The sequence below is a fragment of the Zalophus californianus genome, chromosome 16, assembly GCF_009762305.2.
Source record: "Zalophus californianus isolate mZalCal1 chromosome 16, mZalCal1.pri.v2, whole genome shotgun sequence".
NCBI classification, from domain to species: Eukaryota; Metazoa; Chordata; class Mammalia; order Carnivora; family Otariidae; genus Zalophus; species Zalophus californianus.
The window spans coordinates 59,935,737-59,946,677 of NC_045610.1; the positions used below are offsets into that span (position 1 = coordinate 59,935,737).

Below are 10,941 nucleotides of genomic sequence, written 5' to 3' on the forward strand. Positions count from 1 at the left end.
AGTCCCCAGGGGACTGGGGTGGCAGCCTCAGTCCTCAGCGCTGGCTGGTGGAGGTGGGAAGGGAGGGGGTGCACCTTGCTGGCACCCCCCACCCCCGATGCTGCCCCAAGAAGCCCCCACGGCCCCCCCCACCTGCACTCATCTCGCTTTCTTCGAGCAGCACTTTCGCTGCAACTTTTCTCCCTCTCCCTCCACAATTTTTGCTCACCTGGAGGGTCTGGTTTTAATTAGTGTAATATCCCTGTTAACAACGCAGCCTAATTAAGACATCCGCCCAAATCCACTACGCACGCTTAATGAGCAGGTTCTGCCGTGGTGTTTATACTTTTATTTATTTTTTATTTATGTATTTATTTTTTGCAGGCCAGTAAAACCAAAGCTGTCTTCCGACTAAAAGACCTCATTACCAGCGACCTGACTCCATTAGCCTGGAACCTGCTTGGTGCTGAGTGACCTGGGCTCCCGGGTGCGCGCCCAGGGCGTTCCTGAGTGGCCCTGCTCCTCCGAAGCCCCTACTTCACTTCACCTCTAGCTGGGAGGGGGGGTGCTCACCTGGGGGATGGATCCCTCAGTCCCCATCCTTTGCCTCCACCGCTAGGTGTTTCTCCCGCGTAAGGAAAAGCGGCGCGGCGGGAGTCCTTTTTAAAAGTGACCATTAAAAAATAAACCTAGTCCCTCCAAAAAGCTGGGAAGCTGTCACGGAGCAGTTTCTCCCCACCCCGGAGGTCCCCGTGCCCGCTGGCGGGGGGCCGGAGTTCCAGACTCCCAACAACACCCCCCACCCCACGTGAGACTCTGGATCCCGGGCCGCTCTGGGACGGACGGGGTCCCAACGTCCCTCCAAACCAGGCGCCGCTCCCTCATCCTCGCGCGGACTGGGTGAGGGCCCCCAGCAGCGTGGGTACTGCGGGGAGACACACCGGGGAGGCTCCGCACCTAGGGGAGGATGTGACCTCGGGCCTCATGCCGCGCCCGGGCCGCCGCGGACGGAGACAGCCCTCCCGAAGGGACGAGCGCCACTGCCTCCCAGGGGACGCCGGAGCAGAAAGTTTGGGCCAGGGTTGTGCCCGGCCGCCCCGGCTCCAGGTTCCCCAGCCGGGCTGTGCTGGCCCCTGGGGGCGACCAAAGCTGGGGAGAAGCAGACTCGGTTCGGGCTGGAGTCTCCCTGACGCCGCTCGGAGACTCCGCCGGGAGCGCCCCCAGCCCGCCCCCTGGAGGGCCCAGCGGGCCGCTCGTCACCCACCCCCACCCGCCTACGTTGCCTACCCTCGCGCGCGGTGCTGCGGACCCCTCTTTAGGGAGCCGTGGGAGCCCCTTCTTCCCCACAACTCCTTTGGGTCCTCAACTCCTCGCGTGAAGCCGCCTCCCCAAGGACTCGGCCAGGGCTCTCGGGGCCTGAGTGTTGGGAGAGAGAACCACGGCACCCTGCGGGGTCGCTAACCCCTGCTCCCACCCGCGCGGGCTCCGGCCACCTCCCCGGATGCGCCCCGCCGGGCCGGGATCTCCGTGCGCCTCGGCCTCCCCGCGCTGGGGAGTTCCCCGAGCCGGGCATTGTGCCGCCGCCGCCGCCGCCGCCGCCACCGCCGCCACCGCCGCCACACAGCGCGCGGGACTCCCCTGCGTCTCCATGGAGCCCGACCCCGGGGCCTTCCCATTCACAAAACCGTTCCTCCAGCCTCGGGCTGGGCCACGTGCCCCGACCCCAGCCCGGGAGGGACCAGGGGAGCCCAGACCCTGCGCAGAGACTCCTGACCCCGAGGGCGCCACCCCTCCCCGCGCGCCCTCGCCCACGGGATGGTCCCCAGCCGCGCGGTGCAGCCCCGCCTCCCTCTGTGGGGTCTCGAGCGCCCCTCCCCGGGTCGCGCTTCCCCCGCCCCCACGCCCCCAGTCCGTGCAACGTGAAGGTAATGACCGCCGCAGGGCGATGCGCGGGCGGCAAGGATCGGGCTACTCACGGGCTCAGCGCTCCCCGCGGCAGGTGACGGGGGCCCGGCGGCCATGCCCCGGCTGCATCTCGACCGCCGAGCAGGCAGCGGCGTCCCGGAGCCGCGCGGGCACCGCCGAGCCGGCGGCGAGGGGCGCGCGGGACCGGGCTCGGGCGGCGGCGGCCGCGTCTCCTCCGACCACGCGAGCGGCTGGGGCCGGGGCCCGGGCCGGGGCCGGGGCGGCTATCCGAGGAGGCTCCGCCGGCTCCGGAGCAGCCCCGCGGCTCGGCGCTCCACACTCGCTCTTCCCTCGCCGCCGCCTCCTCTCTCTGTCTCTGTCTCTCTCTGTCTTCCCCTCCCTCCCTCCCCTCTCTCCCTCTCGCCTCTCTCTCCTCCCCCTTTCGCTCTCTCCCTCTCCCCGGTTCCTCTGGCTCGCTCGGCTGGAGCGAGGAGACAGCGGGAGCACGCGGCGGCGGCGGCGGCGGCGGCGGCGGCGGCGGCGGCGGCGGCGGCTCGGGCGGAGCGCGCAGCGCGCGGCGAGGGAGGGGGCTCCCGCAGCCGCGCCGCCGGGGACAGCGGCGGGGCGGGGAGGCGCGACGCACCCTGGCGGCCCGCAGTGCCAGCCCTGCGGAGCCCCGGCAAGGGAGAAGTGGGCGAGGCGCAGGGGTCCCCAGAGCCCGGAGCTGCCCGGGTCCCCGCGAGCACCGCCCTCCAGCCCTGGCCCCGCCTCTCCTCCCTCCCTCTCTCCCTCCTGGCGATGTGGGGACAGGCAGCTCCCATGAGGACCCCTGCCCTTCCACCTCCCTGGCCCTGGCCGGGAAAGGACAACACTGGGGTGCCCCAGAATGGGAACTCCGGCAGCAGAAGTTAATGCCCCCCACACTTCTCTGCCACTGGTGTGCATTGCCTTGCCTCCTCTTCCACTTTGCCCACAGACCCCCACTCCCTTACTAAGGCCTGGAATTCAGTGCCTTGCCTTCCTCTGGACAGGGAGTGAAGGGGCCACACAGGGTCACTGCTGGGGCGTTTGTCCAGACTGGCCAACCCAACCTATGCAAACCCCTGCCCTGCTGGAGATGCGGGGCTGTCAGTGTGGGAGGTCCGCTTCGGATTTGCTGGTTGTCCCTGTTCCTACTCCAGCCTCCCCCAACCTGGCAGAAGCAGCCCTGGTCTAGGGGCTGGGAGGGGAGAAGGAAAAAGCCAAAGCTAAGGGCCAGTGGAGTGGGGACCCTATGGGCTGGCAGGATGAGACCCATGGAGGGCAGGAAGGTCAGCACCAAAGGCAGGAGGCCCTGGGCTGTCCCAAACAGAACCACAGGATTGGGCAGGGCCTTGCTTCTGTTTCTGAGGAAAAAACAGATGCTGTGCCCAGAACACCACGGGGGGAGGGGGGTGAGCTGTAACCTCAAAGACGTTCTCAATCTAAAAACAAATGAAAAACCCATCCCAGGTTGCTTTTTACTTCTGGATGATGCTTCTGGAACCATAGGATTCCTCCTTGTACCTGACTGTCCTGCTTTTCTGTGTGAGGCAAAAAGCGTGTCATGGAATCTGGGGTTTGTTAGGGGCCTGGAAGACTCAGAGGCAGCAGAGGAAGGGATGTGGACTCCGCGTTCCTGCATGCCCGGGGCTCCAAGCCGCCGGCTGCCTTCCCTGCAGAGTGAGGATAGACAGTGTCCAAGACAAGTGGCTACTGTCCACTTACGAGCTTAATGCTTTTAATTTCTGGCCCTCCAGCCTGTCTGGATCATTGATCTGTCTTGGCCAGGGGGAATCATGCTCTACAATTTCGAGTAAGCTGCTCGGCCTACAGCTAAACACCGGATAAATGCCTTGTCTACCAGCCAGGCAGCTGCTTGGTTGATTGAACTTTCCCCAGCCCCCATATTTAAAATGGCACATCCCTGCTCAAAAGACCTAATTGGCTCTCTCTGTCCTCTGCTGTCAGATGGTCCAGGCTTCTGTGGCCTCCAACTCCTGGCTGGGCCCACGCACTCCCCATCACCCAACTGTCTCCCTACAGGCAGGCCTCTTCCTTCACAGGAAAAGCACAGCTCCTTATAGGTCATTCTTCTGGGTCATTCCAGAAAAGCTCTCTGAAGACAGCCCCAAATCTTGTTCCCAAGCTCCCCCCAGAACCAGCCAGCACTCAGCACCGGAGACCCATGCAGCTCCCGTGCAGGCGGGATGAAGTTGGCAGCTATGGCAGGTTGAGCCATAGGACCTGCACCCTCGGATCCCCCCTTGGGGACAAGCCCTGGCAAGGCTGACCTCATGACGAGCCCCAGGGAATCTGCCCTACTAGCTGCAGCTACTGTCAAAGGGATCTGGCCAGCAAGGGGCATCAGGACCAATCTGTATGTCCTCATACCAGGAGTACCCAGGAGGTTGTCCATCTTGGGGTATCATCAGAGATTTTACAAACCTCTGACTTGGAAACTTTGTTGCTTTTTTTTTTGTTTTTTTTAAGTGAGAACAGGGAGGAGAAGCTGGGAACGGTCCTTTGCAATAATAATCAGGTACAAAACAAGAGGAGATTTACCTTGGAAACTAAAAGGGAGCTAATTTCGCTCCCTTTAAAAACCCCACTAAAAGTACTGAAAGAGATTCTGTAAAGATACAAAGCTCAAGGAGCTGGAGAACAAGAGGAAAGATAACAGGAATGATGTGGAAAGCAAATGGACCAGTGGTGCCTGGCCTGGCCATGCTGACTCCTCACTCCACTCTAGAGGGAAGCTGAGAAACAGAACCTCCAAGGCTCCAAACCAGTGGGGCCAGGGGCCTGTGGAGATAGGGAAGGCAGCCCAGAGCAGCAGAGGTCTGTTTAAGAAGCCCACAGATCATTGCCGGCTGCCTGCCTGCTCCAGGCCACCAATGGCCAGCTGCCCTGGAGGGGTGCTCCCTGGGGAGAATGGGGCAGGGGCTCTGTGGCCAGAGGGACCTCATGCACGGATGGCAGGGAGGTTTCCTGCCCCCTAAAGGCTGAGATCCCCACTCAGCCCCCAGAGGACCTTATCGGACAGGGAAGGCCTAGGAGAGTCCCTCCCTCCTCCTGCAGGTAAGCTATAACCTTGCTGTGTCCCCGCAGACGGCAGACCAGTCTCCCTCTAGGGAAAAGCCCCAGTGGACAAGCCCACCCGGTCCTCAGAGTTTCCAGTCAGCTCTGCAGGCCCCGCCCCTAAATGTGAGTAGACACCCCGAAATTACCAGACACCTGAGAAGAGCCACCAAACAACCTGGAGCGGAGCGGCCAGGGGCGGGGGCAGAGGGAGGACAACTTTGAGGAGAGTGTCAAAGAGGAGAAGACATCAGCAACAGCCACCTTCCACATCCACAGAGACAGCCGAGAAGACCCTGCATCCATACACCAAGAGCAGGATGCTGTGAAGGAAGACACTCACAGAACAAAAACTAGAAATGAGTTTCCCAGTGTCTCAGCACAACGGATGGAAACTGACCCACAGCAAGGTATACCGATACACAAAACACTGGGGGCAAAGAAAATTTTCCGCAAGTTTCCAGGTCCCATAAAAAAAGAGCCCAAATGAGAATGGGCTTTCACAGTCTCTAGAGCAATAGCAGGAGCTAAGAGATAAGGGAGCGGTGCCTTCAAAGTGCCAAAGGAAAATCTTTCCTGGCCTAGAATCCCTTACTTAACCAAATTAACAATCAAAAGTGAGATTAAAATAAAGACGTTTGCATATGCAAGGTTTCAAAACCATTTATTTCCCATCCGCCGTTTCTCAGGAAGCTACTAGAGGATGTGCTCCAACAAAACGAGGGAGTAAATCATGAAAGCACATGACAAGGGATATATGACACAGTGCATCCGGTAAGAGAGGGGCAGAGGAGGGGAGTCCACAGGAAGGGAGAGAAGGCAGATCGTGGCAGGGAAACGTGGGAGGGTAGAGCAGGGTGGGGACATGTCCAACTGTCCATACACGGACCTGTTGAGGGCTGTCATCACCAAAATGCCTCCAGCATCGTGCTGCCCTTTTAACACCAGATGAACCTGGCCCAGGTTCTAATCTGTACCTTCCCGGCCTGCTTGGGCCAGGTCCTTTCACCCCTCAGATGTGTCCTCTTAGAATCGGAAGGGTGGCCGTGGTGAGCTAAGAGACAGAAAATGCAGATCAGCCTATGCACCCTCATCAACCTGCCAGACATCCCAGCTGGGGTGGACCCCCCATTCCCCAGAAAGCCCTCGTGCCAAGAATCTTCTAGAATAGATGCAGTGGTCCATTTGGAGCCAGTGGGTTCACAGACCCCCTAAAAGGGGCTCTTATAAACTCAGTCTGAGGCCGGCCAGACTGTGACCCCAAAACTATTCACCTTGTCTTCTTTCTCCCAGACCCTCCATCCAAGACTAGCAGCACGAAGCAGCCATGGCAGAAAGGACACCGTGGCTAGGTCTCTGCGGTAATCACCTTGCCCTTAAGTAGGTGATGGCACCACAGTGAAATGTGGGAGGCAGACAAGATAGAAGGGGACTTCTTTTTCCTTGTCGGTCTTCCACAATCTTGTTCGGTCCACAGATGACCAATTGGTGTGCTGGTGAAAAGTACGTTTTACACCGTTATTGGGCTTCCTTGTTTGGTCTTTTAATTCAACACAGTAAATTCTAAGGCCACTTAATGCAATCCTAACTTCCCAGTTAAGAATGACTCTCCCTCCCCCTTCCTCTCCCCCTCTCCACACCAATATTTACGTTGCATATAAATACACAGGCACATCCATTTCCCACCACTGCCCACCACCGTTGGCTACTTTGGGTTCCCCTTTGGGCCGAAGTCTGAGCATACTGTAGCATGCTGGACAGGTGCCTGCCTGTGTTCAGGACGTCCCCGTAGGGACAGATCCCCAGGGACTGAGGGAGCGTATTGGAGAAACCACCCACTAACATCTGTGCATGCGGAGCAGACATGAAAAAGCATATATTTCTGTAGGGTCTCTCAGACCCCATGAAGTCTAGATCACCATGAAACCTTGCCATCAGAGGCTCCAACCCCACTGACTTACCCAGCGAAGTCACGGAGGCCAGCACTGGCCCAGCCCTCACCTCTGGTCACAGCTGGGGCTCCTCCCACGCATGGCCTCAGCACCGGCCGCGCCAGCTGGACTGGCTGCCTGGCTGCACGCCTGAGCCACCACACGTTCCCCCTTACTCCTCGCAGATGAGTGCACCTTGGTTTTCACTAGGAAGGGAAAGCTCAGACTTCCTCCCACCCTCCCCCTCTCCTTCCAAATCCCCCTCTCTGTCCAGCCCTCTGGCGCCTCCCCCTCTCCCATCCCCCCTGCCCAGAGGGCCCTCGCCTGCCAGCCTGAAAGCAGGTGGAGTCTCCCTAGACACTGCTCTCTCCCCAAGGCCCCCGCCTCCCTCTCCCCTTTATCGACAACAGTTCCCACCTGCTCCCGGCACCCCAGAGAATGGCTCTCCTGGAGTCTCCAGGGATGGGAGGCACCAGACTAGTCCACATTCCACCGCCAGGGCACTCCATCACTTAAGGCAGGTGGCCCTGCAATCCACTCCCCTTCTGGAAACTTCCTCCAGATCCTGCACGATGGCAAGCTCTCCTGCTCATCCTGCCTCCTCCTTCCCGTTTGCTTTCCTCACTTCCAACTAAACACCAGCTTTCCTGGAGACTCAATCTCCAGTTCACAGTATTTCCCTCCACGGCCTCACCCCTTCCCTGGCTTCCGGTCCCGGACGACATCACGGCATTTCCGACTGGAAGCAGCTCAGAGGTCACTGTGAACAGTCCCCTCCTATTACGGTTGAGGAAACTGAGGCTCAGAGCCACCAGGGGCCCTGCCAGGTTCTCGGGGCACCTGAGTGGCAGTCCCGTACCCTAACCCCAGCCTCTGAGTCTGCAAGCAGGACCACCCCTGGCCCCTCCACACCACCCTCCTACTTCACATGCAGGGGAGCAGGCAGGTGCATCTGCAATGTCACACACACACACTTCCAGACTTGATATTTTATTTAAGAGTGTGCAGCTCTATATCAGTACCCGCTTGCTTTCAGTTCTGACATTTATCTTCTCGAGAGGAGGGTGAACCCCTTGCAGATCATGCCATGTCTCCTCCCACGTGGACGGGAAATGTCAGGGGGAGATCCAGGCAGCTCAGGGGCCCATGTCCACATCGCACACACTTCTCTCTCCACTCTGCTTGATAACGCAGTTGCTTCTGGAGAACCAAGACGGCCTGCGGAACGTGTGAGGGGTGTGGGCAGAGGGTCCCCAGGTGCCACCCAACTTTCATAACTGGGCCGATGGCTGGAGACAAGAGCCTCTGAGAACAGATGCCAAGGCCCCTCCGAGGACCAGTGGGTTCTTCCCCATCTCCCTGGACCTACTTGTTTCGAGTGGACCCACGCCATATCTTTGAGCTCAGCCTATGATTGCACAATAATACCCACCCAGAAAACAAATTAAAAATAGGAAAAATCCATCCAAGTCGTGTGTCTGCTGAGGCAGAGTGCTGTCAGATTGCTAGGCAACCCCAGGCAATCCTGTGGGGAGAAGGCCTGTGCTAAGCTTGCTCTACAGAAGTAGCACACTTGTCCCTTTTGTGTGGATGTGCTCAGCCGCATCTGAGCAGACATGAACAGAGGGAAAGCGCATCCGCCTGGACAGACAGATTCTCCGGAGGACAGAGAAGACGCCGGGGTGTCCACAGGATGAGAGACACCTGGATGCACACTGGAAAATCAACCTGATTTCTCCGTGTTTCCCAAGAGCCAGGTGTGTGGCACTGTGGGAGCAAAACACCTGAATGGTAACTGAATCTTCCCCGCCATGTCCCTCATCACCTCCAGCATGAGGTGAGCACAGGCAAGTTCCGAAGGCTGGAGGCAGGAGGAGGAGAGATGGAAGATGGATGTGTGGCCCGAGACCTGCTAGAGAAGGGGAGACGGAGCTGGGAAACACTGGGGTGCAGGCACCCCCGGCTCCGCGCTCCCAACGCTGGGACGGAAGCACATGCTTTCTCCACGCCAAGCAAACAGAAACCCCATCACGGCACGCAGGTGTGAGAACATTCACGAGGCGCCTACGATACTTTTAAAAGAAAAAGGCGGGAAATGTGGCATCATGAAAAATGACAAGGCTTTTCCCATTTGACTCTAAAGTCTTCTGAGCAGCAGAGGGCAAAGTGGACGGAGCGTCTTCCCTTTCGTGAGGCACAGGGAGTGCCCAGGGCTGAGGCAGCAGCTGCTTCCGTTCCCTGGGGCTGCTGGGACCCCAAATCGGGGGCTTAACACAACAGAGACATCCTCTCTCACAATCTGGAGGCAGAAGTCCCAAACCAAGGTGTCAGCAGGACCACACCACCTCTGAGGGCTCTGGGCAGGAACCGTCCCGGGCCCCTCTGCCAGCTTCTGGGGGTGCTGCAATCCTGGGGTTTCTTGGCTTGCAGAAGCATCACTTTACCTCTGCCTCTGTGTCCACGTGGCCACCTCTGAGCGTTCCCTCCTCAGAAGGGCATGTCACTGAATTTAGGTCCCCACAAACCAGCAGGACCTCATCTTAACCAAGTACATCCTCAAAGACCCTATTTCCAAGTAAGGCCCCATCCTGGAATTCTGGGTGGACAGGAATTTTGAGGGATACTATTCAATGTAGTATGAGGGGATCAATAATGAAATCAGACGAGCTTCACAACAGCACTCACTGGCCTTCATCTGATCCTGCCTGTCCCTTTGCGGGAACCTTCCACACGGTGCCACCCAGCTCCGCCTGAGCACCACTCTGGCAGGGCACTCCCCACACCCCTTCATAGACGTCCCCCCAGGGGAGGCCCTGCACTGCTGGAAAATGGTCTTCCAATGTGGCCCCCAGACCTGCTGTGCTCCTCAACCAGTTGGGAGTTCACATCTGCCTTCTGGAGTGATGAGGAATAAGGAAGAGTGACCATGGCTTCTTCCGGTGAGCCCACCACATGGATGCTCACAGGTGCGCACAGGCACACAGGCAGGTGCACACAGCACACAGATGCCCACAGGTGTACACAGGCACACACACAAGTGCACAAGGCACACAGATGTCCACAGGCACACACACAGGCACACATGTAGGTGCATGCAGCACACACACAGGTGCACGCAGCACACAGATGCCCACAGGTGCACAAAGGTGCGCATGGCACACAGATGCCCACTGGTGTGCACAGGCACACACACAGGTGCACACAGGCACACGCACAAGTGCACACAGCACACAGATGCCCACAGGTGTGTGCAGGTGCACACAGGCACACGCGCAGGTGCACACGGCACACAGATGCCCAGAGGTGTGCACAGGCACACACACAGGTGCACACGGCACACAGATACCCACAGGTGCACACAGGCACACACACAGATGCACACAGCGCACAGATGCCCACAGGTGCACACAGGCACTAACGCAGGTGCACACAGCACACAGATGCCCACAGGTGCACACAGGCACTAACGCAGGTGCACACAGCACACAGATGCCCACGGGTGCACAAGGCACACACACAGGTGCACACAGCACACAGATGCCCACAGGTGCACACAGGAACACATGCAGGGGCACAAGGCACACACACAGGTGCACACAGCACACAGATGCCCACAGGTGTGCACAGGCACACACGCAGGTGCACAAGTCACACACACAGGTGCACACGGCACACAGATGCCCACAGGTGCACACAGGTGCACACACACAGAGGTACACAGGCAGTCCCACAGCTGCTTTTCAAACAACTTCTCCCCAACCTAACTGCCATCCTGGAATTTTGCACAAGTGTCTGGAGGCCCCGGAACGTGTCCAGAACCCGGCTCCAGCCCCACAGCGGTTGAATGGCAAAGAGGTGATAGAACTCCCTCCCTCAGACACAGGGTTTCCACTAAGACACTCCTAACAGTGGCTGTAATAGGCTGCTTCATTTTGAGCCCATTTCTTCCATGCTGTTTCTGTGTATATACGTCCAAACATACGGAGTGGTAGGGGAGGCTTTCTCCCTGACCCCTGTTAAATTTAAT

General features: G+C 58.9%; 1 protein-coding gene across 3 annotated transcripts in view; it reads right to left on the reverse strand.

Moving 5' to 3' along the window:
• RBFOX3 (RNA binding fox-1 homolog 3) overlaps positions 1 to 2,571 on the reverse strand; it is a 403,727-nt gene extending 401,156 nt beyond the window's left edge. For 2 of the 3 annotated variants that reach the window (XM_027567999.2, XM_027567995.2), the window contains exon 1: positions 1,956 to 2,282. The gene's annotated coding sequence lies outside the window, so the exon portion shown is untranslated. Of the gene's footprint in view, positions 1 to 1,955; positions 2,283 to 2,527 lie in introns of those variants that run through there. The other variant, XM_027567998.2, reaches the window with a different exon arrangement.
• Between the last annotated feature and the right edge of the window lie 8,370 nt (positions 2,572 to 10,941).